Here is a 21,101-nt window from a genome sequence, read left to right on the forward strand (position 1 = left end):
CTTTTTCCTGGAAACCCTTCCAGTTAGAGTAGGTAGTTATTTCTAGTTTTGTTAACTAACTTTCTTTCCCAGTTACCTTTTGGGAATTCAAATACTTTCATAAGTAATTCTTTTAATCATTACTTTAGTGCACATGTAAAATCAACAGAATATTCTCAAAAGAATTAAATCCTTCAATATCATTCTAATTCAGTTTTTACTGTAGTAACTTTTAATAATTACATTTTTACGGGGTCATCACATAAACAAGACACATACAAATGCAGCAAAGAATACATTCATACACATATCTAGAATACAAGTAAATAATACTCATACAAATACAACAAATAATACATTCATTAACATAGAAAAATAAACACTCCAAAGAAGTACATACAAGTAATGAAAACACTATCATTTCATATATTCTAAAAATAATACATTGATATACATACTAAATAAAGAATCGAAAGCATACATTATAACCCAACATATATATAAGCATTCAAAAATATATTTATTATATATAAATAATAAAAGCAATAGACAAATATTTAAATATAGTAAATCTATACAAATAAATAAATAAAAATTTAAATATTTACAAACACAAACACTCTAAATAATATATTAATATTTAATTTAAATCTATAAAAATATCAATAAAAATATTAAGTTATATTTATATATATAAATATAAATATAAAGAAAAGAAATATAAATATCCTAATAACATAATTACAATAAAAATATATAATTAAACATATAAAAAATCAAAGACAAAACGAAATCTTAAACCAAAAAAGGAAAAAACCAAAAAAATTAGAAATTAAAAAATATAAATAAATTTAGATTATAAATTTTATATAATTTATGTGAAAAATATTGGGTTTTCCATTCGTGTGCATGACATGGGGGAGTTGTTTAAACATTGAAAAAATGTTGAGTAATTTATGTGAAATATAAGAGTGATTTTGGTATTTGTGTGTGTGCGGGGAAGATGTTTAAAACATGTTTATAAATTATTATTATTATAATAAAAAGATATATTTGTGTTTGTGCATATTGGAGTTACTATAAACTAAAGATCATGAAACCATGACACAACTCAAAGGAAGATTACCATTTAACCTTCCTAAGAGCCTTTTGGAGGGGTTGAATTCCCCTCCACCAAAAAAAAAGTCTACTCATTTTATTAATGATAGTTTGTGTTCATGTACATTATTTGATGGGCCCATCTAAACAAAATATATATAATTTTTTCTAATTACAACATTACAAAACATAAAAATAGATAATGTCTTCCACCCACCCACGAGCAACTTTGGTATTGATAAATTTTATGCAACATACAACATTGAAATGATATTGTTAGTATACAAACCTTTCATAACAATTTGTAACATAATTAAATGCACAATTCATTGAAGAAAAAAGAAAACACATTATTTTATATATGTTAAAAAGAATGAATACAATATTATTATATAAAATGATACAAGTATGATATAATTTATAAATTTAATATAATAACAATTAAATCTAATCATTACATATTAAAAAAAAAAAAAAAAACACATTTGATAACTTTTAACTTCAATACAACAATAGCATGCTTTTAAATAGTAAATAAAATTGTCAACAATTAAATGTTATATATATTTTTCAAATTAAAATATAAAATAAAATAATGAATAGAATGGTGATGAAATACATGTTTATTTTTGAAATTCTAAATAGACAATGCAGATTTTTGGTAAATGTATTTATTTCAGTAAACATTCGAAATTATTCTTGGTAAATGTATTATCTTAGTAAACATTGGAAATTTAATAAAAAAAAATGGAAAGAGAAAACATCTTGCTACATAATTAATAAAACTACCTAATGTAAAAATAAATGTTACATTGAAATTTAATTATAAAAAAAGTTGAAAGAGAAAACATGTTTGCTATATAATTAATAAAACTACGTAATGTAAAACTAAATGTTACATGGAAGGAAATTTAATAATAATAAAAACGTTCTATATAATTAATAAAACTACTTAACGTAAAAATAAATATTACATTGTAAATTTAATAATAAAAAAGCGTCGAAAAAGAAAACATGTTCCTATATAATTAGTAAAACTACGTAATCTAATTAATAAAAGAGAGGAAAAGGCTTCGATTAGGTGAGAGTTGCCACGTGACCCATTTTTATTTTTTAGGAAATCATATTTTTTTGATTGCTTTTATCTCATCATGATGACATTCTGGTGTTGCCAATTATTGCATATGACCTGTACGCTTGATTAGTTGGGTTCATCTCATAACCAGTTATGTACGCTTGACCAGTTATGAGGAAGCGACTCATCAAGAATGACCCATTATCCAGAGTAATGACTTACCACAACCACATATTTAACCATGCGGGTACATAAAATGTGATAGGCGTACGCATCTTCATTCTGAACAACCACATGAAATGTGATAGGCGTACAGGTCAAACTATAATGCAATTTCTTTTTTGTTTCAAATGTTTTCACAGGTATTTGGAATGCATCATGCATTATACTTTATCCTCTGGTAACGACAATGGTGGAGTTGTTGATTGGGGTTTCTCCGCCACAAAATCTTGCAGTTAACTTCTACTAATTTAAAGCTCTTCCCGCTCCAACATGGAAACATAACACTCTCCCTCAAGACAAACTACGGGTTTCTTGCCCCCGATCGATATCACCGCTCGAGGTTTTCTGGAAGAGGTAGCGAAGATTGGGCGCCGCTGCCATGACATGAAATGCTTGGCTTGTGAGTGGCCTAAGAATCTGCTCGTGCAGGCTTGAAAAGTCGATATGCTATAACCAAGTGATGTAGAATCAGAGAATTCTCGAATAAAGACAGACAACACAATGGTGGCTGGAATGCATGTGATGCCTAGGCATATTGGAAGCTTATTACACATAGACAAAGATAGCTTGTCATGGTTTAGAGATTATGACGGTGGTTAGGCATTGTTATTTTTGGGATATAGAAATTTGTAAATTAATCCTTGCTCCCCAGATTATATAAAATTGATCTTTCATTTTTAAAAGAAAATAAAGAAATTTTGTTTCAGTTTTACCCGTTTCACTTATATAGAAGATAAAACCTGTTTCACTTATACAGCGTGAGAGATCGCCTTATATGGGAAACCTGTTTCACTAAACAAGAAGGCTTTCGCCTTATATGGGAAACCTGTTTCACTAAACAAGAAGGCTTTCTTGTTTAGCAGAACGCTTCACGAAGATGCGTGATAAGACAGATTAATGGAATTCGTTATTGGGAATATTGGAATAAGGGCTTAGTGAGCTATTAATGGAATTCGATATTGTGAACATTGGAAAAAGGGCTTAGTGGGATTGATCAACGGGGATATACCAAAATGAAATCAAAGATTAATAGCTTCCTTATCATGACCTATAATGGGATTTATAAAACCAAGAACAGAGGAAAATAAATAAAAATAAAACAATTAACTGCGAGCGAAGAACAGATTAAAAAAAAGAATGGAAAAGAGTAAAGCCTAAAGAATTAAAAACATTATACTTAATTCAGGGCCGATAATATCAAAGGAATAGATGCATTAGAAATAAATATGAAGCTAGTAGAAATAAAGATAGAGTTATTGTACTTGTTTTCACCTACAGAAACACAAAACTTATCAAATCACTAAAATATAAATACATGTTTAGCTCCATTTGAGCATAGAAAGCGAGAGCCAGAGGTATGAGATAACTTAGTCTATACATTTAGTTAGGTTTTATCTCAATTTAACCAAAAAAAGAGAAAACCCATTAAAACAGGGGAGGAAAAATCATGTAAAATGTAGAAATGACAGATTGATAAAGCGGGTCATGGGTTTTAATGTTTTATCTCAATTTAACCAAAAAAAGAGAAAACCCATTAAAACAGGGGAGGAAAAATCATGTAAAATGTAGGAATGACAGATTGATAAAGCGGGTCATGGGTTTTAATGAGGAAGGAGGACTATCTTATCAAATCCTACTTGTTCGACAAGAGTCAGCCAAGGGCGTCGAGAAAGTATTTGAACGGTGAGAAGCGGTCTATCGAGATACCAACCGATAGACTGCTTGCTTGACCCGAAGTAATGGTAGTGGCTATGGCCTCCACAAAGAAGTAAGGGAAATAAGGGTAATGATCCCTGTCGATTGTTGAATCTGCAAAGTTTGAAACTCATGTAGAAATATAAATGAATATGGACTAGATGTGGAGAATGAAATGCAGTAAATGCAAGATGCAGCTAGCTAAATCCTAACTAGAAAAGCAAAGAACAAACTCTGAAATGAAACGCGATTAAACAGATACCTAAGTGTCAGGTTCGGGAGGCTCCTCTCATGTGACACCTGTGCCTCTGATCTAACACACGGACTACGTGTTCATCATACTAATTATTTTTAAAATCAATTTAATTTTCTATCTTCAAATATTATTACGAATATTACTCTGGTAAATAAATTAAAATTCTGGAAGTAGACGACTTAATTAAAGTAATAAAGTATAATTGACAGGCTAGACCCCTATTCACCTATGGAGTTATGAGTGTCAGCAGCCTGGTTAGGAGCAGATGTGACTTTGGAGACTTGCAAAGTCTTGCGACGGGAAGAAGTTTTAGGGGCAATGCCACTCTCTTGGAGAAAACAATAACAAGACTAGACCAGATCAGACCAGCACGAGTGTGGAGAAAATGCCATGAAAAGGTATTTAACAATTCATTGACTACTAACCAGTTATATTGGCTTTCAACACATCGATGAACATGTGATGAGTATCGATGCAGAACATGTGTTGTACATGCCACATGGTGATAATGGCTAGATGAACAGAAAGTTCAGGGTATTAAATTCAAACGTTTCTCGCTTGAAGGAAGAATCCTAACTGAAGGGATGACAGAGAGTAGGTAGATTTTCTAAATCGAAATGGAAAAATATTCACAAACAGAAATGTCAAGGATGACCACAGATGCTCTCGACAGATTTTAGCGGTCTTCTCCTCGATTATATCACCAAAAGCACCATGGCAGTGAGGACACTGGGAGAAAGCACCGAATAAGCGTTCGGTCATGTACATACCCTCCTCACCCAACAACTCTAGAAATATCTTCACTATAAACATTTATATATAAACTTTACAATTAAAGAATGTTTGTAATACTCTTTGAAAGAGGAATAATAGGCTCAAAACGAAATAGAAAAAAATTCATCATAGGCAAGGAGGAGGCGGAGTTGGCGTGGAAAACAGGGCCATTCACAAAATTAGAAACAGAGGAGAACATGGCAACATACTAACCTTGCTTCTCAGGAATTTTTCATTTTCTATTTAAACTCCGCAAAGTGATGGTTGCAAAAGCGCTGGAAAATCCTCATTCTCTGCTAAAAAAACACTGGAAACGCTACTCCAGCTCCTGTATGTAAAATTCCAACTCATCAGAAAAAGAAACATAAAAAAGGGCCGAGAATGAATTTTAAAATAATTCAAGAAAATATTGCCATAAGTACAACTCACTTTGGATGCATTATTTAATAATTCAAGAAAATGTTGCCATAAGTACAACTCACTTTGGATGCATTATTTGTTAGATCAAGTTGGCCCTTCAACCACCAGCGCATAGTCTCCTTGGCCTAGACTTTCTCTCTCAATTAACAGACACACAAAACAAGCATTTACACACTACACAAGACACAACCACAACACTACACAGGACACAACCACAACACTACACAAGACATTGACGCATACAACACTACACAGAACAGATGGAGCGCTCCATAAGACAGACAACTTTACATCACAGTGCTTGAGAGAGAAAGAACACCCATGATTAACCTGTAGATTAAACAGAGAAAACCATCTGTGAGGTTACATAAAAATAGCCTTTCCCTGGTTAACCAGTTGAATAAACAAAGAGATAAAGAAACAAATTAAAAGGAACCGAAAATTACCCTCTTCATGAATAATCCACTCGATCACTCTGCTGTTGTTTTCAGAAATTACGATCACCTCCTCCTCTTCGTATGTGAATTTCCTCCTCTCATTCTTCATTCATCACTGTAATGACCCCAGTTTATGTAAATATAAAAATTTACTGTGGTAAAAGACATTAATACAGTTGTTGTTTATGTTTAAAAACAAACTGTGACAAACTATTTTTTATGAAAGTAATTTAAATATTTTCTTGAAATGCTGGCAGCCTCTAAGAGGTGGATTGAAAAGAAAGAGTTCAGTTATAATAACTGATGGAAACTACCCTCCTAGGGGAGGAAAAGTCCTGGCTGTGGGGAGGAGGTTCTGTGCTGTGGGGACAGACAGAAGGAAAACCTTTTTCCAAGAAAAGGAAAAAGAAAAACAGAGGTTAAGTCTGGTTAGGACCAGATAACCAGGCACAAAGTGCAAAGATCTTGTTGAGGACTTGAGGTCTGCAAGATGGCTCGGGGGGAGAATTCCGTCTGAGAGATGGATCTCATGGCTGGGTGGAAGAGCAGAAACAAGCACAGGTGACTTGCTTGAGAAACCATTCCTGATACTGGTGAACCAGGTACGGTTTCAAACTGCAGAGTCTCTGTTTGAATATGAAAAAATACAGTGAATGTACAGTAGTCAAACAGGAAGCAAGTTTTTCTTTCCTAGTTACTGTCATAATGATAAGATAACTGTACAGATATGGTTAAAGTTAAAGGACAGATTGTCATTCAATAGACATAGTCTGAACTAGTCGTACTGTAGATAAAGCTACATAGATGGATGTAGTTAAAGACTGGTTATAGGAACCAGGGGAGGTTAATCGAGAACTGGTTATTGAATGATAGTCAGAATATAACCTCGTCCATAAGACCGAGTCACTGTTTAACAGTGAATAAACTAACAGTGGAATAAATAGTATTAAATATCTTGATAAATAATCAAGTAGATACCTGAATGTGTCGACAGGAGTGAGGTTAGAACCTCTGAGTCTGGGTAGAAGAGCACTGACAATAGTCAGATGCTACCCTGTCGACGGAAGAATAAATAAACCCTCAGTTGTTTAATACAAATGACTGACGATATGAAAATACACAGAAAGGTTACCCCAGACAAACAGCGTTAATTTGATAACTGTGCAAACAGAAAATGAGAATATTAATATATTTCATCAACCCGTGTTCTCAAAAATACAGTGTTAGCGGACACGGTAACAAGAACCCAGCTCTTTGGAGCGATAAATCGAAAAGGGGAATATATTCATATATACAAAATCCTGTGCATGCAAATCGAAAGGAGTTATACAGTTATAAGTATACAAAATCCGGTGCATGCAACTTCGATAAGAGGTATGCTTACATCTACAAGATAATCTGTGTATGCATTTGCAATGAAAACCTCAAGCATATATATATAGTGCGACATTTCCATAGCGAAAGGGAAAAATTATAATATCGTTTCGGTTAACCCTTCAAATGCATACTGTACAAATACCGAACAGACTTAATAAACAACAGTCGCATAGGAATGCAGAACGAAGCAACCATCACAACCTGGGATAATCCATAAGGTTGCCGTCGTAAAAGCGAGTGAAACCAGTAACAGAAACATGAACTCCATGCACTATTCTAACACAGTTGAACACAGATTTAATTCATATATGATGATGCAAAAACGTAAACGGCCCTGAGGGCTCAGACTAAATCGTATTTCATACATAAATTACAAGGGTTCCATATATATATATAAAGCACAAAAGAACAATACCCGAATGGCGAAAACCCTTGAAGCATAGAACTGTTCATACATTATTTAACGGAGAATCTCAAAAATAGAACCCGAACCCTTAACCAGGTCTGTGTGTAGATCTGAGTTACATGTCCGAGAACAGACATGGTAAACCAAGAATTTGAGCACGCCGCAAGGGGATGCATTCAACAAAAATAAGTCCTTAATACATACAACAGAACTCAGGAAGAACTCCACCGTGGTGAACACCTCCATAAAACAGGTCATGGACTTGACCAGAACACGAAAGAAGACCTAAACTCAAATGGTGAGGGTTCTCTATGGAGAATACCTCGTCAAGCAATGCAGGGAAACCCTCATTCGAACAGCGGCTACACAATTGTAATAAACCACTCAAATCAATGGCCGTGAGCTCTCGCAAGCAGAAGCAAAACAAAGGAGAGCTGAAGACATACCTGCGGCCGTCGAGAGGGTGGAACCTCCAGGTATGGGTGCCTTGGCTCCACCAGGAGGGCGTGCCCTGTGAGCAAAGAGAAATCAATCATTAGAAAACATTACAGACAACCATCCCTGTAAAAATGTGCAGTAGATTTAAAAGTCGAGGTTTAGATACCTGTGTAGGATTGGTTTTTGTTACATCGCAGCTTACCGAGAAATTGCAGGTGAAGAAAATAGCACTGGTAGAGTGGAACCGGAGGAGGAACGCCGAGACGGAGCCGGAAAGGCCGAGCAAGTGAATAAACCCCGAAAGCGATCGGTTGAGGTTTTGTAAAGACCTAAACCCTTGAGTGTTTGCAGCCGTTTGATTCCGCGGTGAGATCCTGACCGTTGATGCAGGGCGGGAACCCCAAGCGTAGAGTCCGAGATCTCTGTGACCAAGGTGTCACATGGCCAAAAGAGCCAAACCTTGCCACCTATCTCAGAAAGGACTGAAGTCTTTAAAGCAGGAATGAGATGGCACCTGCAAGGCCTGCGGCAGGACCGCCGAAACCCGAGCCTCATTAATAATCACTGAGAGCTGGTAGAACGAGAGTTGGCTGTCACATAAAGTCAACACGTACATAAACCAGTATGACCTGGCATTGCAAAGTCACGTAGCTCATATAATCTCGGGTTGCAATGGGAATAGAATATAGGTTAACAGTTGTACATACGTGGCATGCGTATGGTGTCAATTAACATATGTGCTTACATACAGGTTGGAATAGCATATGATATATATAGCAAAGGTGTTAAATAAAGTATACAGTAATTTTTTTTTATGTATGTGAATATAGGTGTGACAATTGGTATCAGAGCCCAGTTTCAACACTGTGGCCTCAAGCAAAACATGTTTCACTGTGCAGAAGCCTACACCATGCATACGTATGTAAGTTAATAATTTAACTAACTGCTGTTCTGTCTATTTAGGGGTAAAACACAGAATTACAACAGTTAACAGTTAAATCAGAAAGGAGACAAAATGCAAGGAACCGGCAGTAACCCTCAGGAGAACCCGGAGCTGTGGGTACAGTTGGGTGAGGCAACACGAAGTACCAATCTGGCAATACTGGAAACTGTTCAAGAATTGAAAAATGAGATGGCACGTTTGCGAGAGGACAACGCGCGTTTAACAGTTGAACAAGAAAGGATTCTGAAGAGTTTGTCGGACAGGCAGAATCCACCTCTATCTAATCCCAGCGCGGAACAGCAGAGGATGACGGAAGAACAAAATTATCAGATTGAACCTGAAATGTCAGAGGGCAAAGAGGATCATTCTGACAATGTACCAGAGCAGCAAACTTCAAAACGTCAGAGGATGGAGCTGCAGGGAGAATTTCGAAAAATTAAACCCCCACATTTTGATGGCGAACAGGAGGAAGCAGCTGAAGCTTGGTTAATAAATATGAATAAATATTTTCAGTTGTACGAGTATGATCATAACTTGAAGGCGAGATTAGCTATCTTCCAGTTACAAGGTAAGGCAACCTTGTGGTGGGAGGAAATCAAGATTGTCAAAGGGGTAAGTGAACGAACCATTACCTGGGAGAAGTTCCAGAAATACTTCAAAGAAAGGTACCTGACTGAACGCTTCTACGATGAAAAGGCAAGGGAATTCCATGATTTAAGATTGGGTCAGCAGACAATGGATGAGTTCATTAATCGCTTTACCTCTCTGTTACGTTATGTACCTTATATCAAGGAGGAAAAAGCCAAGGTACAAAGGTTTGTGAGTAGCTTACCTTCATACATAAGAGAGAGGATTGAATTTGACAATCCTAGGACCATGGATGAGGCTATTCGTAAAGCGAGGATCTGCTACCAGCAGAATAAACAGAAGGGGGATACTTCAAACAAAAGATGGAATGAGAAAAAGAGTAGTCGGACGGTTGGAAGCAGCAAGGGAGGTCGCAGCAGTGGAAGTAAGGGAGCTGGTAAAGGATTAAACAGCAGGTCTGTTGCAAGGAATGCGCCCCGATCTAGGCCAATGAGTGAATCAAGAGTAAGTGAGCAGCCTGTTAGACCAGAAGGTGAGGGGATGACCAGACCTCCAGTTCAATGCTGGGGCTGTGGAGGACCTCACTATGTTAAAAACTGCCCACAGCGAAAGGGGACAGATCAGATATCCCAAATTCATGAAGCTTCGACCGTTGGGGACGTGGCACGTAATGTACCCAGAATTAATGCAGCTTTGGAAGACCGCCAAGCGGAATACCAGCCGACTATGGTTGAATTTGAAGGTAAAATTTCGAACCTTTCTATAGCTGTTCTTATAGATCCAGGAGCTACTTTAAGTTATGTTAGCCCAAAGATAGTAGAACAGTGTAAGTTACAATCTGAAAAATTCAGAAATCCATGGTTGGTACAGTTGGCTACAGGAGCCAAGAGACGGGTCTTGGCCAAGATAAATAACTGCTCTCTAACCATAGCAGGGCAGCCAATAGTGGCAGACTTGAACATACTACCTTTGGGTTCATATGACATCCTGATTGGGATGGATTGGCTGGAGAAACACTGGTCCTTAGTGAATTGCAAGACAAAAACCATTTATTATAAGGATGACCGTGGAGAGCAGCAGGAATTACAAGGAATTAAGCATCCTGTGCAGATTCGACCCATTACAGCCTCTCAGTTAGCTAAATGCATCAGAAAGAAATGTCAAATTTACGCGATTCAGGTGGGATACGCAAATCAGAAAGAAAAGACTGTTACGCTGGGTAACATTCCGGTGGTACAAGATTTTGCGGATGTTTTTCCTGAGGAAGTACCAGGACTGCCACCTAAAAGAGATGTGGACTTCACTATTGAATTGATTCCAGGGGCAGCACCCGTGTCACGGGCACCATACCGAATGAGTGTACCAGAACTAACAGAATTAAAAATGCAACTGCAGGAGCTGCTAGATAAAAATTACATCCGTCCCAGTGTATCACCCTGGGGAGCCCCAGTGTTATTTGTCAAAAAGAAAGACGGAACCTTTCGGATGTGCATTGATTATCGTCAGCTGAATAAGCTCACGATTAAAAATAAATATCCTTTGCCTAGGATAGATGAACTTTTTGACCAGGTGAAGGGGGCAACAGTATTCTCTAAGATCGATCTGCGATCTGGTTACCATCAGATCAGAATCAAAGAAGAGGATATCGCTAAGACAGCTTTCAGAACGCGGTATGGCCATTATGAATTCGTGGTGTTACCTTTTGGTCTGACCAATGCACCTGCTACATTCATGTGTTTGATGAACAGTGTGTTTCACAGGTTCTTAGATAAATTTGTGTTGATATTCATAGATGACATTCTGATTTACTCCCGATCAAGGAAGGAGCATGAAGAACACCTCAGATTGGTGTTGCAAACTTTGCGAGAACATCAATTATATGCAAAGTTTAGTAAGTGTGATTTCTTTAAGGAGGAAATACAATACTTAGGCCATGTAATCACAAAGGAAGGGATTGCAGTTGACCCTGAGAAAATCAGAACTATAATGGAGTGGCCCATACCAAAGGACGTGGCAGATATTAGGTCCTTTATGGGGCTAGCAGGTTATTACAGAAGATTTGTGGAAGGCTTTTCAAGGGTAGCATACCCTATCACCTCCTTACAAAAGAAGGGAAATGTATTTAAGTGGACCCCAGAATGTCAGCAGAGCTTTGAACAGCTCAAGCACTTACTCACAATGTTGCACGAAGCGGGAGCGAAGCGGAAGCGCGGAGCGCGGAAGCGTCATTTTCCAAAAATCTAGGAAGCGAAGCGTCCGCGGAAGCGTCTGCTATATATATATTTTTTTTTATATTTTTTTGCATTTATACTCAAAACAAACATCCCAAATACCAAATTAATTGTAGAAGACATGAAAACATGCATATTTTTGCATAAATCAAGATAGATATGGCATCCATGATTCCATTGTAGTTACTAGTATGTACAACAATCATCTATATTCTAGCTATTACAAACATACATCAAATTTTTAAGCATATTATAAAACATAAAACATTTAAGCATATTATAAAACATAAAACATAGAGCATATTATGATTTATCTAGCAAGTGAGCAACTGTCAACATTTGTCATGTCCAAAATTCAAATAATAATGTTTACAAAATATGTCACTTGGTCACCGCCAAGCCAAAAAGGTTCAAAATTCAAATTCACAAGTCTACAAGTCTAATGAGTAATCTATGACAAAAAGTAGTAGATTGTGAATATATCTACTAATCTCTCCTCCTTCCACCACGAATAGAACGTGATGGCGGGCCTCCACGTGGTGGCAATGAAGAAGATGGTGCCTGTGGAAGTCGTGGAACTGGAACTGATGAAGAAGAACCCCCTGCTGTTGGTGTTGAACCATGGAACGTAGGAACCAAGGGACCAGATGGGGGTGGTGGAATATCAACACGGTCATCATCATCCTAGAATCGCTCAAAAAATTCATGCAAAAAAAAAACACTAGTTAACAAAAAAATTAAAAACATGAATTAGAGAAATGCTTTATAAGGGAAAATTGGAAAATTCATACTGGTCAATGGACATACCTGGATAAGAGCATCCTCTAATTGCTCTAGTCGCAACACTCCATCCTCCAAATTGGGCTCCTCTGGATTCTTGTCCCAAATCAACAAGTCTTTATTAGACTTTGCATCTTCACAGTAATGGGACAACAATCACAAGTTGTAATGAACATAAACCAAGCTCTCTGCCCGGTCTAAACTCAACCTGTTCCTTTTAATACTGTGGATGAAAGAATAAGAGCTCCAACACCTCTCTGCAGAAGAAGTGTTTACCACCTGTGATAGCACCCGCAATGCCAAACTCTGTAGAAGTGGAGTACCCCCTCCATGCATGTTCCACCACTCAAGAGCAGAAAAGTGCTCTCGATCTTGAATTGCATGCATGCTCCCAAATGGACCAGTGTTGAGCGTATAGTTGCTCACCTGTCTCCGTACCAATGCAGCCTCCTCATCATTAGGGATTAATCTACTCAATGCAGCCATATATTTTTCGCGAACCTCTCTATCTTGGTGTGGTTTTTTCCTGCTTCCCCCCCCAGGTGCTGGTTTTGAAAGCCATGATGGATGATAGTATTTAGGTGTCAAAACATATGCTAATGCATGCAATGGAATATTTAGCATTTCCCATCGGTTTTGCACCTCTACACGAATATAATTGTACAAGGTGGTATCTCTAGGCTCAACAATGTCTTTAATCTGCCCCAACATGCTATCCATTTGCTCATACACCTCCCCAATTACTGGTCGATCTGAATCTGCAAACTTGATCATGTAATAAATTGGTTTGGTGAATTGCAAAACATGTTTAACCTGTGACCAAAAGTAAGTGTCAAGAACAGTGTCCTTGACTACATTAGCACCATCTGTGTCATTGTTAATTTCATCCCATGTTTCAGCACACACTAGATTAGTTAAAGCTTGTCTCACCCTCACTAGCCGCCTAAAGGTGAGGTAATAACTAGCAAATCTTGTCTTTGCAATTTTAAGCAATTGCAACTTGGAGTAAGTGCCATAGAAGTAGTTTACCCTTGTATGCCCTGTGATGAATTTAATGAGCTGCTTCCCTTTCCTGTAAACATCAACAATCCACCCACAATCTTTGTGTTTCACAATATCATGCATCAAAAGGTTCAATGTGTGAACCAGGCACCCAGACCAAAAGATGTGTGGATGAGTACGCTCAATAATTTTTCCTGCTGCCTTACAATTTGCTGCATTATCTGTGATCACTTGAACCACATTATTCGGACCAACATCTTTGATTGATTTCAATAGGAGATCTGCAATGTTTTGTGCAGTTGCACTGATGGAGGAGGAGTCATGACATGCAATAAATACTGCACCACTAGAAGAAACACCAAGAACATTTATCAAATGTTGGTTTCTAATATTTGTCCACCCATCTGATACAATGGATACCCCATAATCCACCCACTCATGTGTAAAACGTGTCAAAGCTCTTTGAACCTTAGATTTTTCTCTTTCTAATAACATTGTTCTAGCTTTCTCATAGTTGGGGGCCTTGTATCCTTTTGGGGCTTCATTGATGGCCTTTACCATTTCATGCCAATAGGGAGAGCGAAGCACATTGAATGGTACACCGCAAGCACAAAGAAAACGGACTATCTTTCCATCCACATCATCCCTCCCAGCAACATTAAGGAAATCCCCTATTGTTTTTCTACCTCCAGAGGTTGTAGAAGTACCATGAGGAGATGGGCAACTACCAAATTTAGAGGTTGCACTTGATTCAGAATGAGTTTTTGTTTCTTGTTTTTTTGTTGTGCAGCCATCTCTATTTGGATGTATTTTCTTCTTTGTTCAGTTGAAATGTTTGGGCAAATTTGTACCCCCACAGAACCCTTTTTTTCATCACTGTCCAGCACCCCACAAAGATGCCTCCTCAGACGGGTATATGAACCCGTATATGGTTTTCCTCCATGACAACCATGAGGGCACACAAATTTGTAAGATCCACCACCCTTTCCCCCATCAAGTTTGGTCACATAGTTCCACAAGGGATTTGATGTACCTTTCCCATCTTGTGCTTCAGTGTCCCCTTCAAGTTCATCCCCTTCCTCTTCAAACCCTTCCTCCTCATCATACATTGGGTCACTACTATTAGGACCAAGTTCATCCCCTTCCTCTTCCCCTCTATTCCTCACCCTTGCCATCATTAAAACCAAGAGTGGAATGATACATAGAAGCCAAAAGAACACCATCTTGGAATATGGATATAGGTGGTGGACAACCTGTAAATAAAGGAGCAAGTAGAAACAATGGGAAAGAGTAGGAGAGGGAGGAGAAAAATACAATTTTTTTTCAAAAAAACAAGGGAGTTTGGGCTTTGAACTTACCTCTTTAGCTCTTGTAGATGAAGTCCTCCAAGCTCTTGCTCCAAGCTCCTCCTCCTTCTCCTAGCTCCTCCTTCTTCACTCCTCCAAGCTCTCCTCTCTTCTCCTCTCCTTTCCTCTCTTCTCTTTTCCTCTCCTCTCTTCTCTTCTCCAACTCTCATAAACTCAAAGTGAGAAAATGAGAAGAGAATGGGGGCTTTATTCTTTTCTAAAGTCACCCTAAAGTCACCCTAAACTCACCCTAACCCACCCCCTCATGCTTAGTTAAGTTAAATTTTAAAAGAAATTAAAAAGAAATTATGTTTATTTTGCTGCCCTGCGGGTTGCGCCCGGGTTGCGTGCGGGTTGCGCCCGGGTGGCGTGCGGGTGGCGTGCGCTTCCGGGCAGGTTGCGTGGCGCAACCTCTTGCCCGAATCGCCTTCCGAAGCGCGATTCCGGGGGCAACGCAACCTAAATGGCAGGAATCGTTTTTAAAAATAGGAATCGCGCCACCTAAAATTCGGAATCGCGCTTCGCCTGGAGATTCCGGAACGATTCCGTACGGGTCGCGATTCCGGCTTAGGATCCGGGGGGGGGGGGGGGGGGGGCGATTCCTGCAACTATGCTTACTCACCACCGTGCCCATATTATGTATCGCTGATCCTAATAAGGATTAGGTGGTCTGTACTGATGCAAGTAAAGAAGGTGTGGGAGGAGTGCTGATGCAAGAGGGAAGAGTAATTGCATACGAATCAAGGAAACTGAAGGAACATGAGCAGAAATATTCTGCTTACGACTTGGAGCTGGCAGCCATTATTCATGCACTGAAAATGTGGCGACACTACCTTTTGGGGAGAAAATTTTTGCTGCTAACGGACCACCACAGCTTAACAAACTATTTCAGCCAACCCACTTTGAATGCGAGACAAGCTCGTTGGGCTGACTTTTTAAGCGGGTTTGATTTTGAAATTAAACATTTAAAGGGGAAGGAGAACCGAGTAGCTGATGCATTGAGTCGAAAGGTACAATGCGTGTGCAAGATTTCGGTTAGTAAATGGCAAAGTACCCTACTGGAAAGGATAAAAACAGCGGCTGATCAAGATGTTGTTTACCAGCAAATTAAACAGCAAGTACAACAACTTTCTGATAAGGAAATACAACAAGGGTATGCGCTGGACGATGCCGGAATGCTGTATTTTAATAAAAAGCTGTATGTACCCAATGAAGATAGCCTTAGAAGACTGATTCTGGATGAGTTCCATACCAGCCATTACACCGGGCATCCAGGGTACCAGAAAATGGTTACCGCTCTTCGAAAGGAATATTACTGGCCAAAAATGAAAAAGGAGGTAGCCGAGTATCTAGCGCAATGTCTGGAATGTCAACAGATTAAAGCGGAGCATTTGCATCCAGCAGGGCTGTTACAACCCTTACCCATTCCGGAATGGAAATGGGAGACTATTTCCATGGACTTTATAACCGGATTGCCTCGCACGAAGAAAAATAATGATTCCATTATGGTGGTAGTGGATAAGTTAAGTAAGGCAGCACACTTCATACCTGTGCAATCAACGTATAAGGCTGTGCAAATTGCTCATATTTTCATGCAAAATGTGTTCAAACTGCATGGACTCCCGAAGGTAATTATCTCAGATCGTGATGTTAAGTTCACCTCAACCTTTTGGAGGACATTGTTTGCTGAACTGGGAACACAGCTGAACTTTAGTACAGCTTATCATCCCCAGACCGATGGCCAGACGGAACGAGTAAATCAGGTAGTGGAGGACATGCTGAGAGCATGTGTTATGATGAAACCAACTCAATGGGAGGAATACCTCCACCTGGTCGAGTTTGCATATAACAATGGGTATCATTCCTCAACACAGCTGAGTCCTTTTGAGGTGCTGTATGGGCGGAAGTGCCGCACACCCTCAAGTTGGAGTGGACCTGAGGATAGATTACGAATTGGTCCTGAAATGCTCAAGGAAATGGAAGACACGGTAAAAAAAGTGCGTACCAACTTAAAGGCCGCTCAGGACAGACAGAAAAGTTTTGCTGATCGAAAGAGAAGGTTCAAAGAATTTCAGGTTGGGGACCATGTGTTTGTTAGAATTCAACCCAGAAGGAGTACTTTGCAGTGGAGCGGGTGTGCCAAACTTGCACCTCGCTATTTTGGACCTTTCCAAATCTTGGCAAGGGTGGGGCCGGTAGCCTATCAACTCGCCCTACCAAGCCATATTAGGATCCACAATGTTTTTCACATTTCCGTATTAAAACAATACGTCTACGATCCTAAACATGTGATTCAATGGCAGAATGTTCGGGTAAGAATTAATCTGGTCATTCTAGATAAGCTTTGTTCCTAAACAAGAAAATAACTAAATCTGTTGCTGATTGCAGGTCGAGCCGGAAGGCGAGGTTCTGGTCGAACCACTGACCATTCTCGACCGGAGAGAAGTGCGGCTGCGGAAACGGGTTATTTTCCAAGCTAAGGTGCAATGGCAGCACTACGGGCCTGAAGAGGCCACTTGGGAGGATGAGGAACTCCTTAGAGAAGCTTACCCGAATTTGTTTAAGGAAGACAGACATCGGGACGATGTCCAATCACAGGAGGGGGAGATGTAATGACCCCAGTTTATGTAAATATAAAAATTTACTGTGGTAAAAGACATTAATACAGTTGTTGTTTATGTTTAAAAACAAAACTGTGACAAACTATTTTTGATGAAAGTAATTTAAATATTTTCTTGAAATGCTGGCAGCCTCTAAGAGGTGGATTGAAAAGAAAGAGTTCAGTTATAATAACTGATGGAAACTACCCTCCCAGAGGAGGAAAAGTCCTGGCTGTGGGGAGGAAGTTCTGTGCTGTGGGGACAGACAGAAGGAAAACCTTTTTCCAAGAAAAGGAAAAGAAAACAGAGGTTAAGTCTGGTTAGGACCAGATAACCAGGCACAGAGTGCACAAATCTTGTTGAGGACTTGAGGTCTGCAAGATGGCTCGGGGGGAGAATTCCGTCTGAGGGATGGATCTCATGGCTGGGTGGAAGAGCAGAAACAAGCACAGGTGACTTGCTTGAGAAACCATTCCTGATACTGGTGAACCAGGTACGGTTTCAAACTGCAGAGTCTCTGTTTGAATATGAAAAAATACAGTGAATGTACAGTAGTCAAACAGGAAACAAGTTCTTTTTCCTAGTTACTGTCATAATGATAAGATAACTGTACAGATATGGTTAAAGTTAAAGGACAGATTGTCATTCAATAGACATAGTCTGAACTAGTCGTACTGTAGATAAAGCTACATAGATGGATGTAGTTAAAGACTGGTTATAGGAACCAGGGGAGGTTAATCGAGAACTGGTTATTGAATGATAGTCATAATATAACCTCGTCCATAAGACTGAGTCACTGTTTAACAGTGAATAAACTAACAGTGGAATAAATAGTATTAAATATCTTGATAAATAATCAAGTAGATACCTGAATGTGTCGACAGGAGTGAGGTTAGAACCTCTGAGTCTGGGTAGAAGAGCACTGACGATAGTCAGATGCTACCCTGTCGACGGAAGAATAAATAAACCCTCAGTTGTTTAATACAAATGACTGACGATATGAAAATACACAGAAAGGTTACCCCAGACAAACAACGTTAATTTGATAACTGTGCAAACAGAAAATGAGAATATTAATATATTTCATCAACCCGTGTTCTCAAAAATACAGTGTTAGCGGACATGGTAACAAGAACCCAGCTCTTTGGAGCGATAAATCGAAAGAGGAATATATTCATGTATACAAAATCCTGTGCATGCAAATCGAAAGGAGTTATACAGTTATAAGTATACAAAATCCGGTGCATGCAACTTCGATAAGAGGTATGCTTACATCTACAAGATAATCTGTGTATGCATTTGCAATGAAAACCTCAAGCATATATATATAGTGCGACATTTCCATAGCGAAAGGGAAAAATTATAATATCGTTTTGGTTAACCCTTCAAATGCATACTGTACAAATACCAAATAGACTTAATAAACAACAGTCGCATAGGAATGCAGAACGAAGCAACCATCACAACCTGGGATAATCCATAAGGTTGCCGTCGTAAAAGCGAGTGAAACCAGTAACAGAAACATGAACTCCATGCACTATTCTAACACAGTTGAACACAGATTTAATTCATATATGATGATGCAAAAATGTAAACGGCCCTGAGGGCTCAGACTAAATCGTATTTCATACATAAATTACAAGGGTTCCATATATATATATAAAGCACAAAAGAACAATACCCGAATGGCGAAAACCCTTGAAGCATAGAACTGTTCATACATTATTTAACGGAGAATCTCAAAAATAGAACCCGAACCCTTAACCAGGTCTGTGTGTAGATCTGAGTTACATGTCCGAGAACAGACATGGTAAACCAAGAATTTGAGCACGCCGCAAGGGGATGCATTCAACAAAAATAAGTCCTTAATACATACAACAGAACTCAGGAAGAACTCCACTGTGGTGAACACCTCCATAAAACAGGTCATGGACTTGACCAGAACACGAAAGAAGACCTAAACTCAAATGGTGAGGGTTCTCTATGGAGAATACCTCGTCAAGCAATGCAGGGAAACCCTCATTCGAACAGCGGCTGCACAATTGTAATAAACCACTCAAATCGATGGCCGTGAGCTCTCGCAAGCAGAAGCAAAACAAAGGAGAGCTGAAGACATACCTGCGGCCGTCGAGAGGGTGGAACCTCCAGGTATGGGTGCCTTGGCTCCACCAGGAGGGCGTGCCCTGTGAGCAAAGAGGAAACAATCTTTAGAAAACATTACAGACAATCATCCCTGTAAAAATGTGCAGTAGATTTAAGAGTCGAGGTTCAGATACCTGTGTAGGATTGGTTTTGGTCACATCGCAGCTTGCCGAGAAATTGCAGGTGAAGAAAATAGCACTGGTAGAGTGGAACCGGAGGATGAACGCCGAGACGGAGCCGGAAAGGCCGAGCAAGTGAATAAACCCCGAGAGTGATCGGTTGAGGTTTTGTAAAGACCTAAACCCTTGAGTGTTTTGCAGCCGTTTGATTCTGCGGTGAGATCCTGACCGTCTATGCAGGGCGGGAACCCCAAGCGTAGAGTCCGAGATCTCTGTGACCGAGGTGTCACATGGCCAAAAGAGCCAAACCTTGCCACCTATCTCAGAAAGGACTGAAGTCTTTAAAGCAGGAATGAGATGGCACCTGCAAGGCCTGCGGCAGGACCGCCGAAACCCGAGCCTCATTAATAATCACTGAGAGCTGGTAGAACGAGAGTTGGCTGTCACATAAAGTCAACACGTACATAAACCAGTATGACCTGGCATTGCAAAGTCACGTAGCTCATATAATCTCGGGTTGCAATGGGAATAGAATATAGGTTAACAGTTGTACATACGTGGCATGCGTATGGTGTCAATTAACATATGTGCTTACATACAGGTTGAAATAGCATATGATATATATATATAGTGAAGGTGCTAAATAAAGTATACAGTAATTTTTTTTTTTTATGTGTGTGAATATAGGTGTGACAATCACAGTCGCCGATCCCTCTCATTCCTTCATTCATGAGGCGCGCCAGTATATAATGACTAGGGCATTCCTGCGTTTTATGTATATAATGACTAGGGCATTCCTGCTTTTTATGCTTGAGTTTTTGGACCGTTGTGTTCAAATTTAGCTTTAACCAATCTTTTAATTACTATTCATTAAACCAATCTTTTAATTATCAATCTTTTAACTCGGTATTATTAGTTTATAATTTATGATATTGTTGTATTTCTTTATACCTGCTGCGTTTTTCAGTTCTATGTTTGCAGTATATTTGGGTATTTTATTTTACAATTCATGATATTGTTGTAGATTTTTTTGACCGGTTGCGTTTTTCAGTTCTCTGTTTCGGCAACATACTTACGTGGCTGTTTGGGCCGACTTCCCGTCTCCGTTTACAGAAATGGACTTTAACCTTTTCATCCAAATTGCTTATGGTCGGAAAACCTTATCATGTCTAA

The 21,101-nt window shown here is 38.9% G+C and overlaps 2 long non-coding RNA genes across 2 annotated transcripts; both read right to left on the reverse strand.

The window, feature by feature from the left end:
* Positions 1–7,645: 7,645 nt before the first annotated feature.
* LOC149264781 (uncharacterized) lies at positions 7,646–8,649 on the reverse strand. Its single transcript, XR_016250156.1, has 3 exons — positions 8,344–8,649; positions 8,186–8,250; positions 7,646–8,101 (listed from the first exon to the last, which is right to left on the reverse strand). It is a non-coding gene; the product is annotated as an uncharacterized LOC149264781 (long non-coding RNA).
* A 10,669-nt stretch (positions 8,650–19,318) lies between these two features.
* Positions 19,319–20,302, reverse strand: LOC149264782 (uncharacterized). The gene is made up of 3 exons (XR_016250157.1): positions 19,944–20,302; positions 19,786–19,850; positions 19,319–19,701 (listed from the first exon to the last, which is right to left on the reverse strand). It is a non-coding gene; the product is annotated as an uncharacterized LOC149264782 (long non-coding RNA).
* Between the last annotated feature and the right edge of the window lie 799 nt (positions 20,303–21,101).

This window comes from Pinus tabuliformis, chromosome 6, assembly GCF_031772625.1.
Source record: "Pinus tabuliformis cultivar Carrire ecotype Pingquan chromosome 6, CPIR1, whole genome shotgun sequence".
Taxonomy (NCBI): domain Eukaryota; kingdom Viridiplantae; phylum Streptophyta; class Pinopsida; order Pinales; family Pinaceae; genus Pinus; species Pinus tabuliformis.